Source organism: Pelecanus crispus, chromosome 6 (assembly GCF_030463565.1).
Source record: "Pelecanus crispus isolate bPelCri1 chromosome 6, bPelCri1.pri, whole genome shotgun sequence".
NCBI lineage: Eukaryota > Metazoa > Chordata > Aves > Pelecaniformes > Pelecanidae > Pelecanus > Pelecanus crispus.
Window position 1 is genome coordinate 20681355 of NC_134648.1, and position 14178 is coordinate 20695532.

The 14178-nt window shown below is 40.5% G+C and overlaps 1 protein-coding gene across 1 annotated transcript in view; it reads right to left on the minus strand.

The window, feature by feature from the left end:
- TSPAN4 (tetraspanin 4) overlaps positions 1-14178 on the minus strand; it is a 205032-nt gene that overhangs the window by 53474 nt on the left and 137380 nt on the right. The gene's annotated exons all lie outside the window — the stretch shown is intronic.

Genomic DNA, 14178 nt, shown 5'->3' on the forward strand with positions numbered 1-14178 from the left:
AGTAAGCATTGAGGACTCTTCTCAGGCTAGGTTTTCTTTATTTTTTCCCCCATCAGACCTTTTCAACTAACAAGATATCAGCAAAATCCACAGCTTGGACTTCCCATTTGCAAGAGAAGGTAGCCTGGTCCATAAACCATAAAGTCATAGCTCCTTTCAAGGGGAATTGTGGGAGAAATGAAAGGCACACCAAAAAGTTTGTATACCAAGTTAGCTTTACAAGCAGTTTTGCATAGCTACACAAATCACCCATGGATTTCAACTGAAAGGGGCTGGTTTGTACTGAAGACATCAAAGCAAAGTCGGTCCATCTCTTTTTCACCTCAGAAGCCATAGAACTGTCTAAAACCCAGTAGTCAAAAGCTCAAAGGAGTGGCTAAAAAACTTTTAACACAAGAATTTCAGGTAGATTCTCTAAAGCCCTCAGCTCTGATCGACTTCAGCAAGAGGAACTGTTGGCAATACCAAACACTTCTGAAAAACCATATCCCCTGCTTTTTGTTGAGATGCTAGATGGGTCTGCAGCACAGGTCTGCAGCAGCATCAACACAGTGGTTGCATGGGCTTTAGAACAAGTGCTATCAGAGCATTAAATGAAACTGAGTTTTGCAAAGATGGGTAAAGGAGAGAGAGCAATTTCGGAAACTTTTTAGGCTCAGACAAAGGTCCTGCTCCCCGTAACACAAACTCCATACACTTAGCAGCTTGCAAGGCTGGAATTCTAATACTGAGCAACACTGACTTAATTGAAATCCTATTCCCAGGAGGAAAAAACAGTTACCACCTCTTTAGCTTCAACCACAAGGCTACAAACCTATGAAAGTTTAATAGCTACAAAGCCTTATCAGAGCTTCTTCACTGCATGGTAAGTCAAAAGCAAACCTTTGAACCTATGAATTTCTGTGACTGAATGGAGGGCAAAAGGTCAAGAAGGAGAAAATACCTTTCTCTACTAGTACAATTACACTGTCTACCAAACTCATCGCATTTTGCCCCGTGAGTCTTAAATTAAAGTTTATTTTCAAATCTTCATCACTAATATCTTCACACTTGCCTGACCCTAATACTGGATCCTATTACTGCCCAGTTTTGAATCACAGAACTCATTCACACTTGTGATCCAAGCTGATTTCCATATCCTTACCATCCGACACTGACCTGTATGGCTTTGCAAACCAGCCTTGGTGCAGCTTGCTTGTTTTTTACATGTATGATTTCAGACTGCTGCATAGCATTAACTGAAACAGGACAAAGCACATCACTGTTTACAAAGACACACAGACATTTTGCTATATTTTATTTGGCTGTGGGGTACTTTTTTGCTCATCCATAAAGCATGGCCTTTCCAAAATGTGCATACAAACACCACTGCCTCCCTGTAAAATTCACTGGCATAGCCTGGATTACATTAGGCAACCTCTAGACCAAAGGAAGGACTTGTACCTATTACAAACAGTGATCAGCATTTCCTACCACAGGACCCCAATGTTGTCAGCTTATAATTTTGCCAAACCTTAATTGTCTGTGCTTATATATTCTGATCTTGTTTCTGTCTAAAGGATAAAAGCTTTTAGAAGAACTTCAAAAATAGCACTTCAGTTACTTCTAAGAATGAAGCAGGACAAAGTATGTTATTCTGCCCGGGTTAAATTTCTGGTGGCTTAATCTGAAATCCTTTCATGCTCCAGTGTTTAGAGTAGGGACCTGAAACAAAGTGCAGCTCCATTTCAGGCACGTGCCTTTGGTCTTACCCAACTACCCAACTATGAGTGGATTTTTGTGGGAAAGTTATTAGCCTTCAAAAAACTGCATTTCACACATCCAGTAGAGATGAGGGCTCAGCAGCTAAAACCTTTGAAGTCTACAACCACAAAAAGCCTACTCACACCTTTCCCACAAGCTCACGTGTGACCAGACAACTCGCAAACCATCCCACAGAGCATCTTCCCCACTCCTGTGGGATCCACACACGCGTGCAATGCTCTTCTGCCATCCCCTCAGAGCTGATGGCCTCCAGTCCTACTTCACAGGACATCACCTGGAACAGTGGGTATGGCCAGGAACTGAGTAAAATTCAGGGACCTGTTTTTCCTATGCTCTGAAGAAAGCTAAAAATCGAGTAAAATTGAGGCTTCAGACTGAGCTGGCTGCAAAGCATAGCCTGCACACATCAGCACATCTTCTGATCCACCAGACTGAAGTGCATGCATGGATGCATGCACAACCTGATCCTCTATTCCCATAGCACCTTCCAACAAAAGTTCACTTTCAGTTCCATCCTCAGTATCATCCCAAAGGGAATGATACCCAATTGCCACATCCCGTTCAAATTTAAAAGGGAGAAACATAAGCTCACTGAAGGCTCACAGCACCCAAACCCCCACCACACCTGCTGGAAACTCTCACTACTCCTTTTCAAATGAGTTCTCTCACTGTGATGATAAATACAGAGAAGAATAAAAATGAGTTTTGCTTTGCTTCACTGGGGCTGCAGGCTGTTGGTGTAATAAAGATTTATGCATGGAGAAACAACAATCCCAAAGCAAAGCATTCATGTAAAACTCCATAAAAAAAAGATTAATCTGACCTCATACAGAGAGATGCTTTACCACACTACTTGTCAAATAGTGGGATGCAACTTCACAGAGGTTCACTGGAGAGACACCTACTGCATAGCTTTTCATAAATTACACCTGAAATAACCCCACAGAAGTTTTGATGAGAAGGGAGGTAAGGTGACGCCTTTCTGTCTAGCAACCACTGCTGATTTCCAACCCTTAAGAAAACTAAGGCCAGTTTCTCAGCACTTACCTTCATATTCTACAAAGCCCATGACTTTCCCACAGGTTCCCATCAAAGGAGTTGTCCTGGTTTCAGCTGGGATAGAGTTAATTTTCTTCCTAGCAGCAGGCATAGTGCTGTGTTTTGGATTTAGTAGGAGAAGAATGCTGATAACAAACTCATGTTTCAGTTGTTGCTAAGTACTGCTTATGCTAGTCAAAGACTTTGCAGCTTCCCAGGCTCTGCCAGGTGCACAAAAAACTGGGAACGGGCACAGCCAGAATAGTTGATCCAAACTGACCAAAGGGCTATTCCATACCATATGACGTCATGCTCAGTATATAAACTGGGGGGGTTGGCCAGGGAGCAGCGATCGCTGCTCGGGAACTGTCTGGGTATCGGTCAGCGGGTGGTGAGCAATTGCATTGTGCATCACTTGCTTTGTATATCACTAGTATTATTATCATCATTATTATACTGTTATTATTATCATTACTATTTTACTTTATTTCAATTATTAAACTGTTCTTATCTCAACCCAGGAGTGTTTCTCACTCTTACTCCTCTGATTCTCTCCCCCATCCCATCGGGGTAGGGGGAGTGAGCAAGCGGCTGCGTGGTGCTTAGTTGCTGGCTGGGGCTAAACCACAACAAGGACTAAAGGAAGGCATGCAATTGCTATTACACCTACCTCATAGCTATGCATCACCCTCCTAATGTCAGAGAGAGAAAGACCTATTAGAGAAGAAGAGGTCCCAACTTGCAATTCCATCCCCATTGGAGCTGTACTAGGCTTTTGACCCACTAGTTCAGTTCCCTTCATCCAGCCTCTTAATATCAGTGGGAGAATCAAGAACTGCTCCCTATGTACATAATTTAAAGCACAGCTCACAAAGGCACAGAGCAACAAGTCAATTACATTTTCTTCCCAAACAAACAAGGTTCTCTGCTTTCTCAGATGTTATAGACACTTGCCTCTCTGCATAATGATTAAGCATCAGACACTAATACACAGGATTGGGTCTTTTGTTTCCCACTGCCTTTGCTTCCCAAATCTTCTCAATAGTTCTATCATGTTGCTCAAATTGCCCATCTCTCCATGTCAGGAGTAGCTGATCTTCTCACAGTCTCCCAAAGACAAAAGTGACCAAGTACAATGAAAACCAATCTGCGATCCTAACATTTTCCTATGAGACTAAACATGATATAAGTGATGGCAAGATCGAAAATAGTGTGTTTAGACTGATCCCTGAAGTAATGCTTTTAGTTTGATGGGAGTCTGTCTCGGAAGGAGACAGTAAAATCTCAGTGTGCCAGACCCTCTTCCCCTCTTTTCAACTTAGCTAATGACAGGAGACAGAAGTTTCTTGCAAAGTATTATTCAAATCCTCTTTGATGAACAGCAAGAAAGCAGTAGGAAGACCCAAAAGTCAGCAGTCACTTTGGAACAGTGACACATTCCAAAGCAGTTTTAAAGTTCATGGCTTAGCAAATGATTTGTTTTGACCAAACAGCCTCAAATTAGCATAACCTACCTAAGAAACTGGACAAATAACTTCAACAGTCAGCCTGTGCTGTGTTCCATCATGTAGTGCCTACACTGTTAATCTGTCTGCAAGGGGGACAAGTTAGCTTCTTTTCTGGCAGAGACAATATGAAGTAACATACATGAGCAGGTAGGTTGCTCCTGTGAAAGTGCTCAAGTAAGCTAACTGCTCTTGGCCTGCAGCAGCTCCCAGGATGAAGAGAAAAAAAATAGAAGATTTACAGGCAATCTTTCCTCTGTAACATCAACTGCAAGTTTGATATAGTCAAGCGTTTTTCCCTTTAACTAAGAGGCTGGATTACCAAGTCCTCACTGATCAGCTCTAATTTCAGTATTACATTTCACTTCCTAATTAATAAGCACCTCATGTAGAAGAAATTACAGAGAATTCGTTGGGCTAAAATTGTTGGTCTGCCAAGAGAACTCTAAATTCATAGGCTGGGAGGGATTTTAATTTGTCTGCCTGGTCCTAACATGTACATACATAACTTTGGTCTTCAAGAATAGTCCAGCTCTGGCTGCCAGAAGACAGAGTCTCTTAGAATCACAGAAACATATAGGTTGGCAATGGCATCTGGAGATCATCTGGTCCAACCCCTTGCTAACAGGACAGTCAACTAGATGAAGCTGTGCAGACCTGTGTCCAGTCACCTTCCGAGCATCTGCAATGATAAAAATCAACAGCCATCTGCAGCCTCACTGGACACCTTTTTCCAATACTTGACCATCTTCATAATTACAAAAAAACTCTCTAATTGGAATTTCCCTCATTGTAACTTGTGTCTGTTACCTCTTGTCCGATCCCTGTGAATCCTTCCAAAAGCTGTATTTTCTTTAGACTCTACTATAATGTAGTTGAAGATAGGAATAAAGTCTCCTCCTTGCTTTAGTTTCTTAAGGCAGAACAAATCCAGCTCTCTGAGTCTGTCCTGGCACATCATGTGCCCCATAATCATCATGCACCCCATAATCATGATGCTGGCCCTCCATTGGACTCCTTCCCCTCTGGTATGTACGTGCCTCTTCTACTGGGGGGCCCCAAATTAGGCTAAGCATTCCAGATGTAGCCTTATCTTATTCTGGAAGAAGGTGTTATCTTTCTCAGTGTCAAGAAATGTAAGGGAATGCGTGGCCCAAAACTACCCAATTATTACATTTATCTTTCTATTCTGATTTAAAACAAAGGCACATATTAAAGTGCAGGCTCTCCACACATTTGAAAGACCTCTGCTTATTCTGATCAAAAGGAGAATGTCCTTTATTTTTGAGTTAAAAGAAGGATTATCAGATTGTGTTACTGTGTTAGGCCTAAACTATCTGCCAAAAAGAATTTTTTTAATTGATTTTTAGATTATAATTTGATATGAACAGAAATACTATCAAAAATTATATCACATTCTGCACATAACCTTCTCTGCAGGGATAGCATCTTATCTTTTAATACCAAAGGTGTAAACAATATACCTCCTTTTTGAATAGATGAAGTCAATCCTTTACCTACGAATTCACAGAGCTCCATGAAAGTCAAAAGAACTTAATGGATTTTATAGCAGCCACACTTTACCAAGCAGCCTGACAATGGAGAACTTTCCTTGAATTTAATATGCTTTGTAATTTTCCTGTTCACTTAAATTATATTATTTATATTGAAATAATATCTACCAGACTGAGTGGAGCTGCCTCATTACTATGGTTGGCATTGTCAAAACCTTATGTCTTCCCTGTAGAAATGTAGCATCCCCATGCCTAACCGAATTAAAACACATGTGTCAACAAACTTCAATGCATAAAGTCAAGCACCAAAAAGGGGTAACACTGTCAGAGGTCCTGAATGCTATAAGCTATTGCCAAATTTACTCCATATTCCACACTTTGGAAAAATCAAGCCACCTATGAGAAGTCAAAATCAATGCAAGAATTCCCATTGAGGTACTGGAAAACAGAACTGCAGCTACTGGAGAACAACCCGCTCTTTTTAGGGGTCCTGTACCTGCTTTCAGGTACCAATGCTTGCCAATGTTGGCTCTGGCTTTCTAAGCACAGCAATACGAAGATCATCCCCAAGCATGATAAAGGTTTCCCAGAATAGCTTTTCTATGACTTCCACAGAATAAAAACTGATGTGGTACAGATTTTATCAGCACTCAAAAAAGAAAAAAAAATTGCAACTTTCTTCAATTTTTGAAACCAAAACTGTTTAATGTATCACTAGTTCTCGCAAGAAGTTTGATTTCACATAATTCCCCAAAGGCATTTTGATCTGATATATTAATAGGGAGTAGGAACATTACGAAAGGCTTTCTTAGTTTTTTAAAATTTTCTTTGATTTTCTTTTTCAAGAAACTGAGCAAGGAGAGAAGAACAGAAGAAAAAGTGCAATGGGAATTGTACTTGCATCTTAGAAATGACAACTTCTGCAGCCTGGAAGACTCATACAGAAAGAGACAGAGCAATGAATGAGAAATGACAGGACAGTGCCCAGACAGCAACAGTAACTGGGATTACAGACAATAAAATCCTAGTGTATTGATCTACCACATGAACTTCACAACAAAAGAGAAAGGGCAGTTTGCTTCCATCAATTTCCATCACAGTGGATTCTGATTCTACATCTCAGTACCAAAGTTTTGCTGACACCCGGTTTGAATTCTCCTTTGTTAGTTCCCTAACATTGCTCCTACTTACCACCCTTTGTAGCACCACGCATATTTCCTTTCTGCCCACAGCATTAAGACTGCTCAAATATCGGTAAACTTATATCCCATCTGAGCCCTCTCTCTGCCATGCTGTGCATGTTTAGCTCTTTTAATACTTCCTTGGAAATAAATCTCTTCAGCTTCCTGATCTTTTTTTTTTTTTTTCTTCAGTATAAAAATGATAAGTTTGGTCATAAACTGTAAAAAGGCAGTAATGTATATGAGCAAACTTATGAACAGAAACTCCATTATGACAACAACATGTATCTAAATTTGGTTCATCAGCTATTATTCTCTAAAAGCCTTAATAGTTAATTCATTGTGATTGTGACAAAGCCATGCATTCTTTATGCCTGCTGGATATATAGTACAGCTGTTTGTGTTTGGACTATATTTTTTATGAATGTGCAAAAACTCATGCTGATCAATAAGACTCAAAGAAATCTGCAGTAATTATTTCTGGGAAGATATACAACATATGCAGTTTTAACACATTAACAGTGTTTCATTTTAGTCTCATTATTGCTTTCAGTTGGAATTGTTCAGTCTTACTGCATTAGTGAGAGTTGAGAGACTTGACATTCCAATACTGTACATCATAGGATTTTAACTGGAATTTTGAGGCTTTTTTAGTAATTTTTCATCTTCTCCAAAAACTGACTCGAAATCAATGATGTGTCATCAAATCTTAGCCAGGTATCACTCTCACATCACAACAGTAGGTAGGTATAGGCCCATTTAACAGATCACAGATTATTATTCCTTAGCACAAATACAGGTCTTGCTGGACTTGGACTCTCTTTAAGGGTTGCTTCATCTCTTCTGTAAACATAATGCAAAGGTGTGATGTGATCTGGTGTCAATCTCTATCCTAGTCAAGACAGAAACTCATCCTACTTGCAAAGGATGATGCGGCTGAAGAACTAAAACATTAGACAAGCTCTTACAAGTCCCTGCATCACTCTGTTAATAACAAAGCAGTTGCTTGAGTCCATCTAACACAGCTAATGGAAATAGCAAATACAACTACAAGGCTCTTGCTTGGGGTTAATCCAGTCCATCTATGGTAAAGACATGCAAAGTTAATTAGTGTCTAAACTTACACCTTTTACGCAGACTTTAACATCACCTGTGTACTTAGCAAATGGAGCTTCTTCCCTGAATCTACCATCCCCAGGATATTTCTTGTCATCTAGAGCTCCAGCATGAAACGTGATCAGACAGCTTGCTGCCCCGTGAGGAGGAGAGCAGCAGCAAGTGGTCCCTGCACACCCTGCTTGGGGAGCAAATGAGTCAGCAGGGCTGGCTTCACACTCATGTTCATACCAAACATCTGGCTGACCCCAAGTGCTGGGCAAACTTACAGAAGCTCCCCCAAGATGATAAGAGCAAATGACATGATCATCCAGCTCAGCTGACTCACGATGAGCTGAAGGGGAAAAAAATTACTCGGAAATTCTGCAGTTCTCCCTTTACATGTATTTGCAAACCCTGAGCTAAGCTTGCAATAGGACCTCACCTGCTAATTACACCAATAGAAAATTTCTCTTATTTCTAGGAGTCTCAAAACAGCATTTAGAAACTGCACTGCATGTCTAAGTGAAGGAAATGGTGAGAAGCAGATAGTCAAGAAGAGAAAAAAAGGACAAGATAGAGTATTTTGTCTGTATATTAAATTCTACTGCTGTTTTTCTCCCCAGTTTGCTCTTCCCAGATGTCCTACACAGAGGCTGCTGCATCAGATGCACATGGGTCAGTCTTGCAGTAGCTTAAAAAATGAACAGCAAATTAGTTTGGTTTACCTAATTCTGCCTTTTAGCTGGTAATATTCTCCTACTGGGGAACTGAAATGTCTATAGCATCAAATCAGCTCTGGCTACACCTTGTGTAGGCATCACTGATTTACATAAACTAGCCTCCGTTTCTTTACCTCCAGAGTTAGATTTTTCTGAGGTTCAGGTAATTATAATCCTTAAAGAAAAAAAGCCAATGTTGCTCTTTAATTTAAGAAGCAGTGTTAAGGTGGGTAAAATAGCAAATGAATGATTGGGAATATAAGCATACATGCTGCTTTGGTAAGCCTATGGCTTTCTATCTGAGGAGATAATTTTACTGTTAGGAAAAAAAAAAAAATCAAATGTTATTGCTCAAAAGTTACATGAATGTCTGGGCTGGAAGGAGCACACAAGTTACCTGCCCTTTACTTTCCAAATGGGAGTAATTCTGTTGCCTACCAGATCTTGCAGGTGACCCTAGGTCTGGAGCAAAAGCCCATCAAAATCAGCAGATGCCAGTCTTATAGATCAGACAATGAACATGTCTGTCCGGAGACTGCAAGCTCTGGCAGAAAACAGGCTTCCTTGAAAGGGTTTTCCTGACCACCATGTAGTCTTATGCTCTGCTCTTCCACCATGAGGTTCACTGGATTACTTAATTGTCCTGCTAATTTGATGTGGAGTGAGGTATCTGTGACCTACCTCAAATCCTTACAGACAGTAGTAGGACAAGATGAGGCTTGGTTTCTGGGTCCCCTTTTGACATGGCTCAGAACCAAGTTTCTTTTCAAGAAACTCTGGTATGTGAGAATTGGTTGAATGCCGAGAAAAAAGATGGGGTGAGGGAGGCTTTCTAAGTGATAGGGGATCTTGAGCCTGTGTAGACTGTCAGAGAAGCTGGTGTTGCTAATACACAGTTAACAACTACTAGTTAATGGATTAATCAACCAGGAGTTAGGAGCTCAGAAACACTGATAGCCATTTAGACAAACCGATTAAGCCTTTATATAAATTAGTATAGCTCCACTGACTCCTGCACGTGGCACTGTCACAGTGTTTGACTGCCATAAAAGCAGCATCTTGGCAAACAAAAAGGAACAGGGACATTGGGAAAAGGTTCTTCCCTGAGAGGGTAGTCGGTCACTGGAATGGGCTCCCCAGGGAAGTGGTCACAGCACCAAGCCTGTCAGAAATCAAGGAGCATCTGGATGATGCTCTTAGTCATATAGTTTAGTTTTGGGTAGTCCTGCGAGGAGCAGGGAGCTGGACTCATTGATCCTAATGGGCCCCTTCCAACTTGAGATATTCTATGACTCTATGATTCAAAGCATACCAGGCACTAGTGGTATTGCATCGGTGTATATTAGAAAAATGAATACTACCCTATGAGGTAAGCCCTTCCTACACACCGAGCGTAGGCTCAAGTCTAAAAACAGGAGGGAAGAAAAACAAATTTATCCTTTCTCTCCTCTGTTCCCAGGTTCTTTGATTAACTGCTACGAGAGCTGAAGAAAAGAAAGGAGAAAGAGGAGGACTCAGGTCCCATTCGCTCCTGAATTTCAGTATCAGCCAAGCGGAAGGAGCTAAAAACTGAAAGGCAATGAGGAGCAGATTTTTAATAATAAAGGAGACACAGCAAAACTAGGGGAGTTTGGTGCTCAGTACTTATGGTCCAAACAGCAAGTTAGGGCTTTCATATGCAACACAGCACTACACAGAGAAGTGTTACACATGGTGTATAATGCTCTCAGGCTATGTGTATGGTATCTTCCTTGTCTTTGCATCAGTTGCTTGCTGCTGTGGCTGCAGCCATAATTTCCCTGATTTTGCTACTCGGATTACTAAAAGAACACAAGCCCATGTGCTAAGCTGGAATGAGAATCCACTGTTTGGTCTGTAGTGTTAAAATACTGAGATTAAGTCATTCACGGGCTATTTCTTTCCCATTTAGTCACTCTGAAATAATTCCCTGTCACCAATGGAGTTTCAGCTGTCAGCTGTCTGATTTGATCAAGTGACACTACTGAAAACAGTAAGTTTTTTTATTCTCCTTTTTTTCCCACTCATTAACTTCTTCCTCATTTTCTTTATTGCTATTTCACTTACAGATGGGCTGGCTGAAGTTCAGAAAACTCTAAACAGCGCAGTATAAAACATCACGGGCACTCATTTTCCCCTTGGACTATTCCATAAATAAGAGCCTTTTGATGTCTGGACAGTTGTTCAGATACATATATAGTATCAGCTCTTTCCACAGCTGGTCCTGACCTAATATCAAGGTTTAATTCAGATCTTATTCATTCCAGCAACTGTGATGAACTCCTTGTTTATTAACGTGAGGTTCTCATTTAAATTAAGCTGAATGCATAGATCTGTCTGTTAATGATTATCTTCTTTCCCCTTCTCATTAATCATTATTTCAGCTTTTCTACAAAAAAAACCCAAAAAAACAACCAAGCTTATCCGCAAATTAGGAGTAAGGGGAAAGAGGGTGTATCTAAACCATCTTCCTACTTATGTAATCCTTAATCTGATGGAACATACCCAACTGTCATGGTTTCGTCTGGAATAGAGTTAATTTTCTTCCTAGTAGCTGGCATAGTGCTGTGTTTTGAATTTAGTAGGAGAAGAATGTTGATAACACACTGAAGTTTTAGTTGTTGCTAAGTACTGCTTATGTTAGTCAAGGACTTTGCAGCTTCCCAGGCTCTGCCAGGTGCACAAGAAAGTGGGAGCGGGCACAGCCAGAATAGTTGATCCAAACTGACCAAAGGGCTATTCCATACCATATGATATCATGCTCAGTATATAAACTGGGGGGGAGTTGGCCGAGGAACAGCGATTGCTGCTCAGGAACTGTCTGGGTATCCATCGGCGGGTGGTAAGCAATTGCATTGTGCATCACTTGCTTTGTATATCATTATTATACTGTTACTATTATCACTACTATTTTACTTTATTTCAATTATTAAACTGTTCTTATCTCAACCCAGGAGTGTTTCTCACTCTTACTCCTCCAATTCTCTCCCCCATCCCACCGGGGCAGGGGGAGTGAGCAAGCGGCTGCGTGGTGCTTAGTTGCTGGCTGAGGCTAAACCACGACACCAACTTTGGTGCTTTATAATAAGGCAGCTGGCTTCGGGTAATCAGAAAGGAATCAGCATTTTGTCTACTTCAAGCCCTTTCCCCTTTCTAATATATTCCTGTATGGGCAGTGCGTGGTGAAGAATCACCTATGTCAACTTAAGGCCTTTTTAGGCCTTAAGGTCTACACAAGCAAGACTTACCATCTACCTCTTTTGACTGGATTATTGGCCATGTTGCACATACCAACCAGGAGCAGAAGAATGTGTTCTTTGTACCAAATCATTGGAGAAAAAAAAAGTGTCATGAAATCAGAGGGTGAAATATAAAACTGCCTATGGATCTTATTTTCTTCTAGGACATGGGTTATTATTTAAGTTGCAAGTGTCTGGAAACATGGCATCTATACATGCCTTCACAAAGGGCCCAATACTGGTTTTTACCAGTGACTATGATTTCCTGGACCAAAAGTAAGTTCCTATTTGCAAAAAATTTGCATTAGACCATGTTCACATGCCCTTTCTGGCAGCTTCTCTGAATGTCTTATTTCCCATTTAACTGAAGGTAACGTTGCAATTAGGGTGATCAGCTCAGCTGGGACAGCCTGCAGTGGAGCTCGTGGAAACCAGCTAATCATGCCGATTAGGCACTTTCAACATGATAAAAATTGAGAATTAATTTTGCTTTGGGATATTTATTTATCATTTGGACATAACACATATGATGAAAGAAATCAAAATTGTCGTTACTATTACGGAAACATGGACCAAAAACTTCTTAAAGGTCACTGTAGCACACAGGACACCTAGACGTGTTCTACTGTAATCAGAGAAAGATGAGAAAAGCACCGAGTTGAGATTTAGACAATTTGGGTTTGCTTCATCGCTCTCCCACAATCTCCCAGTGCAACCTACACAATGCATTTAGTTTCACTGTGCTGCAGCTCCTCATTTGTCTAATGAGGACAATAATACTTTCCATTTGTCTTATCTATTTAGATGGTAAGCTCTACTGGTCAGGGACCTCCTCTTACCATGAGTTTCATACAGAACAAGCATCCTAATCTCATGGGCTGCCTGCAGGGGATACTGTAATACAGATAATAAATAATATAATCCATCATGATTTAATGTCCAGAGCTGACATTTTTAACCTGGACTATCCATGGAATAACGACCTTTTTCAGTGCAAGCATACAAATACAGATCTCTGCTAACATGTATGAAAGGCAGAGAATTCAGGTAATTTAGCTCCTCAAACATAGATCTTAAGCAATTAACCTAAAAGACAATGTTTACACAGACACTTAAGGATCAGCTAGGTCAACATTTGAGCATGAAAGAGAAAAAAGTACTCAATCAGGCATAAACTTCTTTAGCGTAGAGCAATGGCATGTGCACATGTACATACAGCACCTGCCTAAAGTCGGTACTATGATCCAGTTGTCATAACTGATCGTGCTAGAGTGGTACAGCAAGCTGGTGCCTATTCTTCTGCAAGGGCCTGCCCTCAGCTGAAAAGCACATCCATTGCAGTGGGGTTAAAAGCACTCAAGCTAAACATTTTGCTAAAATTCACGAAGATGATGGATACAACTAATAGCTCTGATGCAGATTAGAACTATAACACATTTGCAAAGGGTAATGGAGCAAAACCAGATTCCTAATTTTGTTTCAAGATAGCCTATAGAGATTTGCAGTACAGCTAGATGATCCTGCAGTGCAAGATCAAATACCTGTGGAAAAAAAAATCAATAGAAGTCTATAAATTAACTTTCTCAAGTCAGACTCTTAGCTTATTACCTCTGTCACCTGTTCAGGACGGTGACCCAACCCATCAGAACAAAGCTGCATTTTCTAATTACAGCTGACCTTGTAGCAGAGGGACCTCCATTATACAATCTTGAGCAACAAGAATAGCAGAAACGTCAAAGGAATCTTACTGAAGCAAGAAAGCATTGTTTGCCTGCTTCACTCATCAATTTGCATCTACATTCAGATGCAAGATTATATACACCAGGTTGCATACTTATTTCAAGAAGTGCTAGTTGCTCTGATTTCCCTAAGGAAATCTAATGATGGAAAAGTTTATCTTCTTTCACATTGTAGCTGGAGCAAATAAGAATCATTGTAAACATCCATTCTTTGTTCACCGAGATCTTAGAATGACAGCTGCGCAACTCACCCCATCTGTGTATTTTTGCAGAACGCATGGGATGGTTGAGGTTTCCTTTTAATTTTTTTTTTTCATGCTCTATTAAAATATTAACATTTTCATATTATTCTATTCCTCTGAA